The sequence below is a fragment of the Chiloscyllium punctatum genome, unplaced genomic scaffold (assembly GCF_047496795.1).
Source record: "Chiloscyllium punctatum isolate Juve2018m unplaced genomic scaffold, sChiPun1.3 scaffold_54, whole genome shotgun sequence".
In the NCBI taxonomy this organism is placed as follows: domain Eukaryota; kingdom Metazoa; phylum Chordata; class Chondrichthyes; order Orectolobiformes; family Hemiscylliidae; genus Chiloscyllium; species Chiloscyllium punctatum.
Window position 1 is genome coordinate 5,633,180 of NW_027309789.1, and position 13,109 is coordinate 5,646,288.

Here is a 13,109-nt window from a genome sequence, read left to right on the forward strand (position 1 = left end):
TCTGTTTCTCGCCCTCTGTTTCAGCCCTTCTGTTTCTCGCCCTCTGTTTCAGCCCCTCTGTTTCTCGCACTCTGTTTCAGCCCCTATCTTTCAGCCCCTCTGTTTCAGCCCCTCCGTTTCTCGCCCTCTGTTTCTGCCCCTCTGTTTCTAGCCCTCTGTTTCAGCCCCTCTGTTTCTCGCCCTCTGTTTCAGCCCCTCTGTTTCTTGCCCTCTGTTTCAGCCACTCTGTTTCTCGCCCTCTGTTTCAGCCACTCTGTTTCTCGCCCTCTGTTTCAGCCCCTCTGTTTCAGCCCCTCTGTTTCTCGCCCTCTGTTTCAGCCCCTCTGTTTCTCGCCCTCTGTTTCAGCCCCTCTGTTTCTTGCCCTCTGTTTCAGCCCCTCTGTTTCAGCCCCACTGTTTCAGCCCCTCTGTTTCAGCCCCTCTGTTTCAGCCCCTCTGTTTCTCGCCATGTTTCAGCGACTCTGTTTCTCGCCCTCTGTTTCAGCCCCTCTGTTTCTCACCCTCTGTATCAGCCGCTTTGTTTCAGCCCCTCTGTTTCAGCCCCTCTGTTTCAGCCTCTCTGTTTCTCGCCCTCTGTTTCTCGCCCTCTGTTTCAGCCCCTCTGTTTCTCGCCCTCTGTTTCAGCCCCTCTGTTTCAGCACCTCTATTTCAGCCCCTCTGTTCCAGCCCCTCTGTTTCTCGCCCTCTGTTTCAGTCCCTCTGTTTCGCGCTCTCTGTTTCAGCCCCTCTGTTTCAGCCCCTCTGTTTCTCGCCCACTGTTTCTGCCCGTCTGGTTCTCGCCCTCTGTTTCAGTCCCTCTGTTTCGCGCCCTCTGTTTCAGCCCCTCTGTTTCGCGCCCTCTGTTTCAGCCCCTCTGATTCAGCCCCTCTGTTTCAGCCCCTGTGAATCAGCCCCTCTGATTCAGCCCCTCTGTTTCAGCCCCTCTGTTTAAGCCCCTCTGTTTCTCGCCCTCTGTTTCAGCCCCTCTGTTTCAGCCCTTCTGTTTCAGCCACTCAGTTTCAGCCCCTCTGTTTCTTGCCCTCTGTTTCAGCCCCTCTGTTTCTCGCCCTCTGTTTCAGCCCCTCTGTTTCTCGCCGTCCGTTTTAACCCCCCTGTTTCTCGCCCTCTGTTTCCGTCCCTCTGTTTCGCGCTCTCTGTTTCAGCCCCTCTGTTTCAGCCCCTCTGTTTCTCGCCCTCTGTTTCTGCCCATCTGGTTCTCGCCCTCTGTTTCAGTCCCTCTGTTTCGCGCCCTCTGTTTCAGCCCCTCTGTTTCAGTCCCTCTCTTTCGCGCTCTCTGTTTCAGCCCCTCTGATTCAGCCCCTCTGTATCAGCCCCTCTGTTTCAGCCCCTCTGTTTCTCGCCCTCTGTCTAATCCCCTCTGTTTCTCACCATCTGTTCCAGCCCCTCTGTTTCAGCCCCTCTGCTTCTCGCCCTCTGTTTCAGCCTTTCTGTTTCTCGCCCTCTGTTTCAGCCCCTCTGATTCAGCCCCTCTGTTTCTCGCCCTCAGTTTCAGCCCCTCTGATTCTCGCCCTCTGTTTCAGCCCCTCAGTTTCTCGCCCTCTGTTTCAGCCCCTCTCATTCTCACACTCTGTTTCAGCCCCTCTGTTTCAGCCCCTCTGTTTCGCGCCCTCTGTTTCAGCCCCTCTGTTTCTCGCCCTCTGTTTCAGCCCATCTGTTTCTCGCCCTCTGTTTCAGCCCCTCTCATTCTCGCACTCTGTGTCAGCCCCTCTGTTTCAGCCCCTCTGTTGCAGCCCCTCTGATTCAGCCCCTCTGTTTCAGCCCCTCTATTTCAGCCCCGCTGTTTCAGCCCCTCTGTTTCATCCCATCTGTTTCTCGCCCTCTGTTTCTCACCCTCTGTTTCTCGCCCTCTGTTTCAGCCCCTCTGATTTTTGCCCTCTGTTTCAGCCACTCTGTTTCTCGCCCTCTGTTTCTCACCCCCTGTTTCTCGCCCTCTGTTTCAGCCCCTCTGTTTTTTGCACTCTGTTTCAGCCCGTCTGTTTCAGCCCCTCTGTTTCAGCCCCTCTGTTTCTCGCCCTCTGTTTCAGCCCCTCTGTTTCTCGCCATCTGTTTCAGCCCCTCTGTTTCTCGCACTCTGTTTCAACCTCTCTGTTTCTCGCCCTCTGTTTCAGCCACTCTGTTTCAGCCCCTCTGTTTCAGCCCCTCTGTTTCTCGCCCTCTGTTTCAGCCACTCTGTTTCTCGCCCTCTGTTTCAGCAGCTCTGTTTCTCGCCCTCTGTTTCAGCCCCTCTGATTCAGCCCCTCTGTTTCAGCCCCTCTGATTCAGCCCCTCTGTTTCAGCCCCTCTGTTTCAGCCCCTCTGTTTCATCCCCTCTGTTTCTCGCCCTCTGTTTCAGCCCCTCTGTTTTTCGCCCTCTGTTTCATCCCCTCTGTTTCTCGCCGTCTGTTTCAGGCCCTCTGTTTCAGCCCGTCTGTTTCAGCCCCTCTGTTTCAGCCCCTCTGTTTCTCGCCCGCTGTTTCAGCCCCTTTGTTTCTCGCCCTCTGTTTCAGCCCCTCTGTTTCAGCCCCTCTGATTCAGCCTCTCTGATTCAGCCTCTCTGTTTCTCGCCCTCTGTTTCAGCCCCTCTGTTTCAGCCCCTCTGTTTCTCGCCCTCTATTTCAGCCCCTCTGTTTCTCGCCCTCTGTTTCAGCCCCTCTGTTTCAGCCCCTCTGTTTCTCGCCCTCTGTTTCAGCCCCTCTGTTTCTCGCCCTCTGTTTCAGCCCCTCTGTTTCAGCACCTCTGTTTCAGCCCCTCTGTTTCAGCCACCCTGTTTCAGCCCCTCTGTTTCAGCCCCTCTGTTTCAGCCCCTCAGTTTCACCCCCTCTGTTTCTCGCCCTCTGTTTCAGCCCCTCTGTTTTTCGCCCTCTTTTTCAGCCCCTCTGTTTCAGCCCTCTGTTTCAGCCCATCTGTTTCTCACCCTCTGTTTCAGCCCCTCTGTTTCAGGCTCTCTGTTTCAGCCCGTCTGTTTCAGCCCCTCTGTTTCAGCCCCTCTGTTTCTCGCACTCTGTTTCTCGCCCGCTGTTTCAGTCCCTTAGTTTCTCGCCCACTGTTTCAGCCCCTCTGTTTCGGCCCCTCTGATTCAGCCCCTCTGATTCAGCCCCTCTGTTTCTCGCCCTCTGTTTCAGCCCCTCTGTTTCAGCCCCTCTGTTTCAGCCCCTCCGATTCAGCCACTCAGTTTCAGCCCCTCTGTTTCTTGCCCTCTGTTTCAGCCCCTCTGTTTCTCGCCCTCTGTTTCAGCCCCTCTGTTTCTCGCCGTCTGTTTCAGCCCCTCTGTTTCTCGCCCTCTGTTTCCGTCCCTCTGTTTCGCGCTCTCTGTTTCAGCCCCTCTGTTTCAGCCCCTCTGTTTCTCGCCCTCTGTTTCTGCCCGTCTGGTTCTCGCCCTCTGTTTCAGTCCCTCTGTTTCGCGCCCTCTGTTTCAGCCCCTCTGTTTCAGTCCCTCTCTTTCGCGCTCTCTGATTCAGCCCCTCTGATTCAGCCCCTCTGTATCAGCCCCTCTGTTTCAGCCCCTCTGTTTCTCGCCCTCTGTCTAATCCCCTCTGTTTCTCACCATCTGTTTCAGCCCCTCTGTTTCAGCCCCTCTGTTTCTCGCCCTCTGTTTCAGCCTTTCTGTTTCTCGCCCTCTGTTTCAGCCCCTCTGATTCAGCCCCTCTGTTTCTCGCCCTCTGTTTCAGCCCCTCTGATTCTCGCCCTCTGTTTCAGCCCCTCAGTTTCTCGCCCTCTGTTTCAGCCCCTCTCATTCTCGCACTCTGTTTCAGCCCCTCTGTTTCGCACCCTCTGTTTCAGCCCCTCTGTTTCTCACCCTCTGTTTCAGCCCATCTGTTTCTCGCCCTCTGTTTCAGCCCCTCTCTTTCTCGCCCTCTGTTTCAGCCCCTCTGATTCAGCCCCTCTGTTGCAGCCCCTCTGATTCAGCCCCTCTGTTTCAGCCCCTCTATTTCAGCCTCTTTGTTTCAGCCCCTCTGTTTCATCCCATCTGTTTCTCGCCCTCTGTTTCAGCCCCTCTGTTTTTCGCCCTCTGTTTCAGCCCCTCTGTTTTTTGCCCTCTGTTTCAGCCCCTCTGATTTTTGCCCTCTGTTTCAGCCCCTCTGTTTCTCGCCCTCTGTTTCTCACCCCCTGTTTCTCGCCCTCTGTTTCAGCCCCTCTGTTTTTTGCACTCTGTTTCAGCCCGCATGTTTCAGCCCCTCTGTTTCAGCCCCTCTGTTTCTCGCCCTCTGTTTCAGCCCCTCTGTTTCTCGCCCTCTGTTTCAGCCCCTCTGTTTCTCGCCCTCTGTTTCAACCTCTCTGTTTCTCGCCCTCTGTTTCAGCCACTCTGTTTCAGCCCCTCTGTTTCAGCCCCTCTGTTTCTCGCCCTCTGTTTCAGCCCCTCTGTTTCTCGCCCTCTGTTTCAGCAGCTCTGTTTCTCGCCCTCTGTTTCAGCCCCTCTGATTCAGCCCCTCTGTTTCAGCCCCTCTGATTCAGTCCCTCTGTTTCAGCCCCTCTGTTTCAGCCCCTCTGTTTCATCCCCTCTGTTTCTCGCCCTCTGTTTCAGCCCCTCTGTTTTTCGCCCTCTGTTTCATCCCCTCTGTTTCTCGCCGTCTGTTTCAGGCTCTCTGTTTCAGCCCGTCTGTTTCAGCCCCTCTGTTTCAGCCCCTCTGTTTCTCGCCCGCTGTTTCAGCCCCTTTGTTTCTCGCCCTCTGTTTCAGCCCCTCTGTTTCAGCCCCTCTGATTCAGCCTCTCTGATTCAGCCTCTCTGTTTCTCGCCCTCTGTTTCAGCCCCTCTGTTTCAGCCCCTCTGTTTCTCGTCCTCTATTTCAGCCCCTCTGTTTCTCGCCCTCTGTTTCAGCCCCTCTGTTTCAGCCCCTCTGTTTCTCGCCCTCTGTTTCAGCCCCTCTGTTTCTCGCCCTCTGTTTCAGCCCCTCTGTTTCAGCACCTCTGTTTCAGCCCCTCTGTTTCAGCCACCCTGTTTCAGCCCCTCTGTTTCTTGCCCTCTGTTTCAGCCACTCTGTTTCTCGCCCTCTGTTTCAGCCCCTCTGTTTCTCGCCGTCTGTTTCAGCCCCTCTGTTTCTCGCCCTCTGTTTCCGTCCCTCTGTTTCGCGCTCTCTGTTTCAGCCCCTCTGTTTCAGCCCCTCTGTTTCTCGCCCTCTGTTTCTGCCCGTCTGGTTCTCGCCCTCTGTTTCAGTCCCTCTGTTTCGCGCCCTCTGTTTCAGCCCCTCTGTTTCAGTCCCTCTCTTTCGCGCTCTCTGATTCAGCCCCTCTGATTCAGCCCCTCTGTATCAGCCCCTCTGTTTCAGCCCCTCTGTTTCTCGCCCTCTGTCTAATCCCCTCTGTTTCTCACCATCTGTTTCAGCCCCTCTGTTTCAGCCCCTCTGTTTCTCGCCCTCTGTTTCAGCCCCTCTGATTCAGCCCCTCTGTTTCTCGCCCTCTGTTTCAGCCCCTCTGATTCTCGCCCTCTGTTTCAGCCCCTCAGTTTCTCGCCCTCTGTTTCAGCCCCTCTCATTCTCGCACTCTGTTTCAGCCCCTCTGTTTCGCACCCTCTGTTTCAGCCCCTCTGTTTCTCGCCCTCTGTTTCAGCCCATCTGTTTCTCGCCCTCTGTTTCAGCCCCTCTCTTTCTCGCACTCTGTGTCAGCCCCTCTGATTCAGCCCCTCTGTTGCAGCCCCTCTGATTCAGCCCCTCTGTTTCAGCCCCTCTATTTCAGCCTCTTTGTTTCAGCCCCTCTGTTTCATCCCATCTGTTTCTCGCCCTCTGTTTCAGCCCCTCTGTTTTTCGCCCTCTGTTTCAGCCCCTCTGTTTTTTGCCCTCTGTTTCAGCCCCTCTGTTTCTCGCCCTCTGTTTCTCACCCCCTGTTTCTCGCCCTCTGTTTCAGCCCCTCTGTTTTTTGCCCTCTGTTTCAGCCCGTCTGTTTCAGCCCCTCTGTTTCAGCCCCTCTGTTTCTCGCCCTCTGTTTCAGCCCCTCTGTTTCTCGCCCTCTGTTTCAGCCCCTCTGTTTCTCGCCCTCTGTTTCAACCTCTCTGTTTCTCGCCCTCTGTTTCAGCCACTCTGTTTCAGCCCCTCTGTTTCAGCCCCTCTGTTTCTCGCCCTCTGTTTCAGCCCCTCTGTTTCTCGCCCTCTGTTTCAGCCCCTCTGTTTCTCGCCCTCTGTTTCAGCCCCTCTGATTCAGCCCCTCTGTTTCAGCCCCTCTGATTCAGCCCCTCTGTTTCAGCCCCTCTGTTTCAGCCCCTCTGTTTCTCGCCCTCTGTTTCAGCCCCTCTGTTTTTCGCCCTCTGTTTCATCCCCTCTGTTTCTCGCCCTCTGTTTCAGGCTCTCTGTTTCAGCCCGTCTGTTTCAGCCCCTCTGTTTCAGCCCCTCTGTTTCTGGCCCTCTGTTTCTCGCCCGCTGTTTCAGCCCCTTTGTTTCTCGCCCTCTGTTTCAGCCCCTCTGTTTCAGCCCCTCTGATTCAGCCCCTCTGATTCAGCCTCTCTGTTTCTCGCCCTCTGTTTCAGCCCCTCTGTTTCAGCCCCTCTGTTTCTCGCCCTCTATTTCAGCCCCTCTGTTTCTCGCCCTCTGTTTCAGCCCCTCTGTTTCTCGCCCTCTGTTTCAGCCCCTCTGTTTCAGCCCCTCTGTTTCTCGCCCTCTGTTTCAGCCCCTCTGTTTCTCGCCCTCTGTTTCAGCCCCTCTGTTTCAGCACCTCTGTTTCAGCCCCTCTGTTTCAGCCACCCTGTTTCAGCCCCTCTGTTTCAGCCCCTCTGTTTCACCCCCTCTGTTTCTCGCCCTCTGTTTCAGCCCCTCTGTTTTTCGCCCTCTTTTTCAGCCCCTCTGTTTCAGCCCTCTGTTTCAGCCCATCTGTTTCTCACCCTCTCTTTCAGCCCCTCTGTTTCAGGCTCTCTGTTTCAGCCCGTCTGTTTCAGCCCCTCTGTTTCAGCCCCTCTGTTTCTCGCACTCTGTTTTTCGCCCGCTGTTTCAGTCCCTTAGTTTCTCGCCCTCTGTTTCAGCCCCTCTGTTTTTCGCCCTCTGTTTCATCCCCTCTGTTTCTCGCCGTCTGTTTCAGGCTCTCTGTTTCAGCCCGTCTGTTTCAGCCCCTCTGTTTCAGCCCCTCTGTTTCTCGCCCGCTGTTTCAGCCCCTTTGTTTCTCGCCCTCTGTTTCAGCCCCTCTGTTTCAGCCCCTCTGATTCAGCCTCTCTGATTCAGCCTCTCTGTTTCTCGCCCTCTGTTTCAGCCCCTCTGTTTCAGCCCCTCTGTTTCTCGCCCTCTATTTCAGCCCCTCTGTTTCTCGCCCTCTGTTTCAGCCCCTCTGTTTCAGCCCCTCTGTTTCTCGCCCTCTGTTTCAGCCCCTTTGTTTCTCGCCCTCTGTTTCAGCCCCTCTGTTTCAGCACCTCTGTTTCAGCCCCTCTGTTTCAGCCACCCTGTTTCAGCCCCTCTGTTTCAGCCCCTCTGTTTCAGCCCCTCAGTTTCACCCCCTCTGTTTCTCGCCGTCTGTTTCAGCCCCTCTGTTTCTCGCCCTCTGTTTCCGTCCCTCTGTTTCGCGCTCTCTGTTTCAGCCCCTCTGTTTCAGCCCCTCTGTTTCTCGCCCTCTGTTTCTGCCCGTCTGGTTCTCGCCCTCTGTTTCAGTCCCTCTGTTTCGCGCCCTCTGTTTCAGCCCCTCTGTTTCAGTCCCTCTCTTTCGCGCTCTCTGATTCAGCCCCTCTGATTCAGCCCCTCTGTATCAGCCCCTCTGTTTCAGCCCCTCTGTTTCTCGCCCTCTGTCTAATCCCCTCTGTTTCTCACCATCTGTTTCAGCCCCTCTGTTTCAGCCCCTCTGTTTCTCGCCCTCTGTTTCAGCCTTTCTGTTTCTCGCCCTCTGTTTCAGCCCCTCTGATTCAGCCCCTCTGTTTCTCGCCCTCTGTTTCAGCCCCTCTGTTTCTCGCCCTCTGTTTCAGGCCCTCTGATTCACACTCTCTGTTTCAGGCCCTCTGTTTCAGTCCCTCTGTTTCTCGCCCTCTTTTTCTGCCCCTCTGTCTCTCGCCCTCTGATTCAGCCCCTCTGTTTCAGCCACACTGATTCAGCCCCTCTGATTCAGCCCCTCTGTTTCAGCCCCTCTGTTTCTCGCCCTCTGTTTCAGCCACTCTGTTTCTCGCCCTCTGTTTCAGCCTCTCTGTTTCTCGCCCTCTGTTTCAGCTCCTCTGTTTCAGCCCCTCTGTTTCAGCCCCTCTGTTTCTCGCCCTCTGTTTCAGCCCCTCTGTTTCAGCTCCACTGTTTCAGCGCCTCTGTTTCAGCCCCTCTGTTTCTCGCCGTCCGTTTCAGCCCCTCTGTTTCAGCCCCTCTGTTTCAGCCCCTCTGGTTCTGGCCCTCCGTTTCAGCCCCTCTGTTTCAGCCCCTCTGTTTCAGCCCCTCTGGTTCTCGCCCTCTGTTTCAGCCCCTCTGTTTCTCGCCCTCTGTTTCTCGCCCTCTGTTTCAGCCCTTCTGTTTCTCGCCCTCTGTTTCAGCCCCTCTGTTTCTCGCACTCTGTTTCAGCCCCTATCTTTCAGCCCCTCTGTTTCAGCCCCTCCGTTTCTCGCCCTCTGTTTCTGCCCCTCTGTTTCTAGCCCTCTGTTTCAGCCCCTCTGTTTCTCGCCCTCTGTTTCAGCCCCTCTGTTTCTTGCCCTCTGTTTCAGCCACTCTGTTTCTCGCCCTCTGTTTCAGCCACTCTGTTTCTCGCCCTCTGTTTCAGCCCCTCTGTTTCAGCCCCTCTGTTTCTCGCCCTCTGTTTCAGCCCCTCTGTTTCTCGCCCTCTGTTTCAGCCCCTCTGTTTCTTGCCCTCTGTTTCAGCCCCTCTGTTTCAGCCCCACTGTTTCAGCCCCTCTGTTTCAGCCCCTCTGTTTCAGCCCCTCTGTTTCTCGCCATGTTTCAGCGACTCTGTTTCTCGCCCTCTGTTTCAGCCCCTCTGTTTCTCACCCTCTGTATCAGCCGCTTTGTTTCAGCCCCTCTGTTTCAGCCCCTCTGTTTCAGCCTCTCTGTTTCTCGCCCTCTGTTTCTCGCCCTCTGTTTCAGCCCCTCTGTTTCTCGCCCTCTGTTTCAGCCCCTCTGTTTCAGCACCTCTATTTCAGCCCCTCTGTTCCAGCCCCTCTGTTTCTCGCCCTCTGTTTCAGTCCCTCTGTTTCGCGCTCTCTGTTTCAGCCCCTCTGTTTCAGCCCCTCTGTTTCTCGCCCACTGTTTCTGCCCGTCTGGTTCTCGCCCTCTGTTTCAGTCGCTCTGTTTCGCGCCCTCTGTTTCAGCCCCTCTGTTTCGCGCCCTCTGTTTCAGCCCCTCTGATTCAGCCCCTCTGTTTCAGCCCCTGTGAATCAGCCCCTCTGATTCAGCCCCTCTGTTTCAGCCCCTCTGTTTAAGCCCCTCTGTTTCTCGCCCTCTGTTTCAGCCCCTCTGTTTCAGCCCTTCTGTTTCAGCCACTCAGTTTCAGCCCCTCTGTTTCTTGCCCTCTGTTTCAGCCCCTCTGTTTCTCGCCCTCTGTTTCAGCCCCTCTGTTTCTCGCCGTCCGTTTTAACCCCCCTGTTTCTCGCCCTCTGTTTCCGTCCCTCTGTTTCGCGCTCTCTGTTTCAGCCCCTCTGTTTCAGCCCCTCTGTTTCTCGCCCTCTGTTTCTGCCCATCTGGTTCTCGCCCTCTGTTTCAGTCCCTCTGTTTCGCGCCCTCTGTTTCAGCCCCTCTGTTTCAGTCCCTCTCTTTCGCGCTCTCTGTTTCAGCCCCTCTGTTTCTCGCCCTCTGTTTCAGCCCCTCTGTTTCTCGCCCTCTGTTTCAGCCCCTCTGTTTCTCGCCGTCTGTTTCAGCCCCTCTGTTTCTCGCCCTCTGTTTCCGTCCCTCTGTTTCGCGCTCTCTGTTTCAGCCCCTCTGTTTCAGCCCCTCTGTTTCTCGCCCTCTGTTTCTGCCCGTCTGGTTCTCGCCCTCTGTTTCAGTCCCTCTGTTTCGCGCCCTCTGTTTCAGCCCCTCTGTTTCAGTCCCTCTCTTTCGCGCTCTCTGATTCAGCCCCTCTGATTCAGCCCCTCTGTATCAGCCCCTCTGTTTCAGCCCCTCTGTTTCTCGCCCTCTGTCTAATCCCCTCTGTTTCTCACCATCTGTTTCAGCCCCTCTGTTTCAGCCCCTCTGTTTCTCGCCCTCTGTTTCAGCCTTTCTGTTTCTCGCCCTCTGTTTCAGCCCCTCTGATTCAGCCCCTCTGTTTCTCGCCCTCTGTTTCAGCCCCTCTGATTCTCGCCCTCTGTTTCAGCCCCTCAGTTTCTCGCCCTCTGTTTCAGCCCCTCTCATTCTCGCACTCTGTTTCAGCCCCTCTGTTTCGCACCCTCTGTTTCAGCCCCTCTGTTTCTCGCCCTCTGTTTCAGCCCATCTGTTTCTCGCCCTCTGTTTCAGCCCCTCTCTTTCTCGCCCTCTGTTTCAGCCCCTCTGATTCAGCCCCTCTGTTGCAGCCCCTCTGATTCAGCCCCTCTGTTTCAGCCCCTCTATTTCAGCCTCTTTGTTTCAGCCCCTCTGTTTCATCCCATCTGTTTCTCGCCCTCTGTTTCAGCCCCTCTGTTTTTCGCCCTCTGTTTCAGCCCCTCTGTTTTTTGCCCTCTGTTTCAGCCCCTCTGATTTTTGCCCTCTGTTTCAGCCCCTCTGTTTCTCGCCCTCTGTTTCTCACCCCCTGTTTCTCGCCCTCTGTTTCAGCCCCTCTGTTTTTTGCACTCTGTTTCAGCCCGCATGTTTCAGCCCCTCTGTTTCAGCCCCTCTGTTTCTCGCCCTCTGTTTCAGCCCCTCTGTTTCTCGCCCTCTGTTTCAGCCCCTCTGTTTCTCGCCCTCTGTTTCAACCTCTCTGTTTCTCGCCCTCTGTTTCAGCCACTCTGTTTCAGCCCCTCTGTTTCAGCCCCTCTGTTTCTCGCCCTCTGTTTCAGCCCCTCTGTTTCTCGCCCTCTGTTTCAGCAGCTCTGTTTCTCGCCCTCTGTTTCAGCCCCTCTGATTCAGCCCCTCTGTTTCAGCCCCTCTGATTCAGTCCCTCTGTTTCAGCCCCTCTGTTTCAGCCCCTCTGTTTCATCCCCTCTGTTTCTCGCCCTCTGTTTCAGCCCCTCTGTTTTTCGCCCTCTGTTTCATCCCCTCTGTTTCTCGCCGTCTGTTTCAGGCTCTCTGTTTCAGCCCGTCTGTTTCAGCCCCTCTGTTTCAGCCCCTCTGTTTCTCGCCCGCTGTTTCAGCCCCTTTGTTTCTCGCCCTCTGTTTCAGCCCCTCTGTTTCAGCCCCTCTGATTCAGCCTCTCTGATTCAGCCTCTCTGTTTCTCGCCCTCTGTTTCAGCCCCTCTGTTTCAGCCCCTCTGTTTCTCGCCCTCTATTTCAGCCCCTCTGTTTCTCGCCCTCTGTTTCAGCCCCTCTGTTTCAGCCCCTCTGTTTCTCGCCCTCTGTTTCAGCCCCTCTGTTTCTCGCCCTCTGTTTCAGCCCCTCTGTTTCAGCACCTCTGTTTCAGCCCCTCTGTTTCAGCCACCCTGTTTCAGCCCCTCTGTTTCAGCCCCTCTGTTTCAGCCCCTCAGTTTCACCCCCTCTGTTTCTCGCCCTCTGTTTCAGCCCCTCTGTTTTTCGCCCTCTTTTTCAGCCCCTCTGTTTCAGCCCTCTGTTTCAGCCCATCTGTTTCTCACCCTCTGTTTCAGCCCCTCTGTTTCAGCCCCTCTGTTTCTCGCACTCTGTTTCTCGCCCGCTGTTTCAGTCCCTTAGTTTCTCGCCCACTGTTTCAGCCCCTCTGTTTTGGCCCCTCTGATTCAGCCCCTCTGATTCAGCCCCTCTGTTTCTCGCCCTCTGTTTCAGCCCCTCTGTTTCAGCCCTTCCGATTCAGCCACTCAGTTTCAGCCCCTCTGTTTCTTGCCCTCTGTTTCAGCCCCTCTGTTTCTCGCCCTCTGTTTCAGCCCCTCTGTTTCTCGCCGTCTGTTTCAGCCCCTCTGTTTCTCGCCCTCTGTTTCCGTCCCTCTGTTTCGCGCTCTCTGTTTCAGCCCCTCTGTTTCAGCCCCTCTGTTTCTCGCCCTCTGTTTCTGCCCGTCTGGTTCTCGCCCTCTGTTTCAGTCCCTCTGTTTCGCGCCCTCTGTTTCAGCCCCTCTGTTTCAGTCCCTCTCTTTCGCGCTCTCTGATTCAGCCCCTCTGATTCAGCCCCTCTGTATCAGCCCCTCTGTTTCAGCCTCTCTGTTTCTCGCCCTCTGTCTAATCCCCTCTGTTTCTCACCATCTGTTTCAGCCCCTCTGTTTCAGCCCCTCTGTTTCTCGCCCTCTGTTTCAGCCCCTCTGATTCAGCCCCTCTGTTTCTCGCCCTCTGTTTCAGCCCCTCTGATTCTCGCCCTCTGTTTCAGCCCCTCAGTTTCTCGCCCTCTGTTTCAGCCCCTCTCATTCTCGCACTCTGTTTCAGCCCCTCTGTTTCGCACCCTCTGTTTCAGCCCCTCTGTTTCTCGCCCTCTGTTTCAGCCCATCTGTTTCTCGCCCTCTGTTTCAGCCCCTCTCTTTCTCGCACTCTGTGTCAGCCCCTCTGATTCAGCCCCTCTGTTGCAGCCCCTCTGATTCAGCCCCTCTGTTTCAGCCCCTCTATTTCAGCCTCTTTGTTTCAGCCCCTCTGTTTCATCCCATCTGTTTCTCGCCCTCTGTTTCAGCCCCTCTGTTTTTCGCCCTCTGTTTCAGCCCCTCTGTTTTTTGCCCTCTGTTTCAGCCCCTCTGTTTCTCGCCCTCTGTTTCTCACCCCCTGTTTCTCGCCCTCTGTTTCAGCCCCTCTGTTTTTTGCCCTCTGTTTCAGCCCGTCTGTTTCAGCCCCTCTGTTTCAGCCCCTCTGTTTCTCGCCCTCTGTTTCAGCCCCTCTGTTTCTCGCCCTCTGTTTCAGCCCCTCTGTTTCTCGCCCTCTGTTTCAACCTCTCTGTTTCTCGCCCTCTGTTTCAGCCACTCTGTTTCAGCCCCTCTGTTTCAGCCCCTCTGTTTCTCGCCCTCTGTTTCAGCCCCTCTGTTTCTCGCCCTCTGTTTCAGCCCCTCTGTTTCTCGCCCTCTGTTTCAGCCCCTCTGATTCAGCCCCTCTGTTTCAGCCCCTCTGATTCAGCCCCTCTGTTTCAGCCCCTCTGTTTCAGCCCCTCTGTTTCTCGCCCTCTGTTTCAGCCCCTCTGTTTTTCGCCCTCTGTTTCATCCCCTCTGTTTCTCGCCCTCTGTTTCAGGCTCTCTGTTTCAGCCCGTCTGTTTCAGCCCCTCTGTTTCAGCC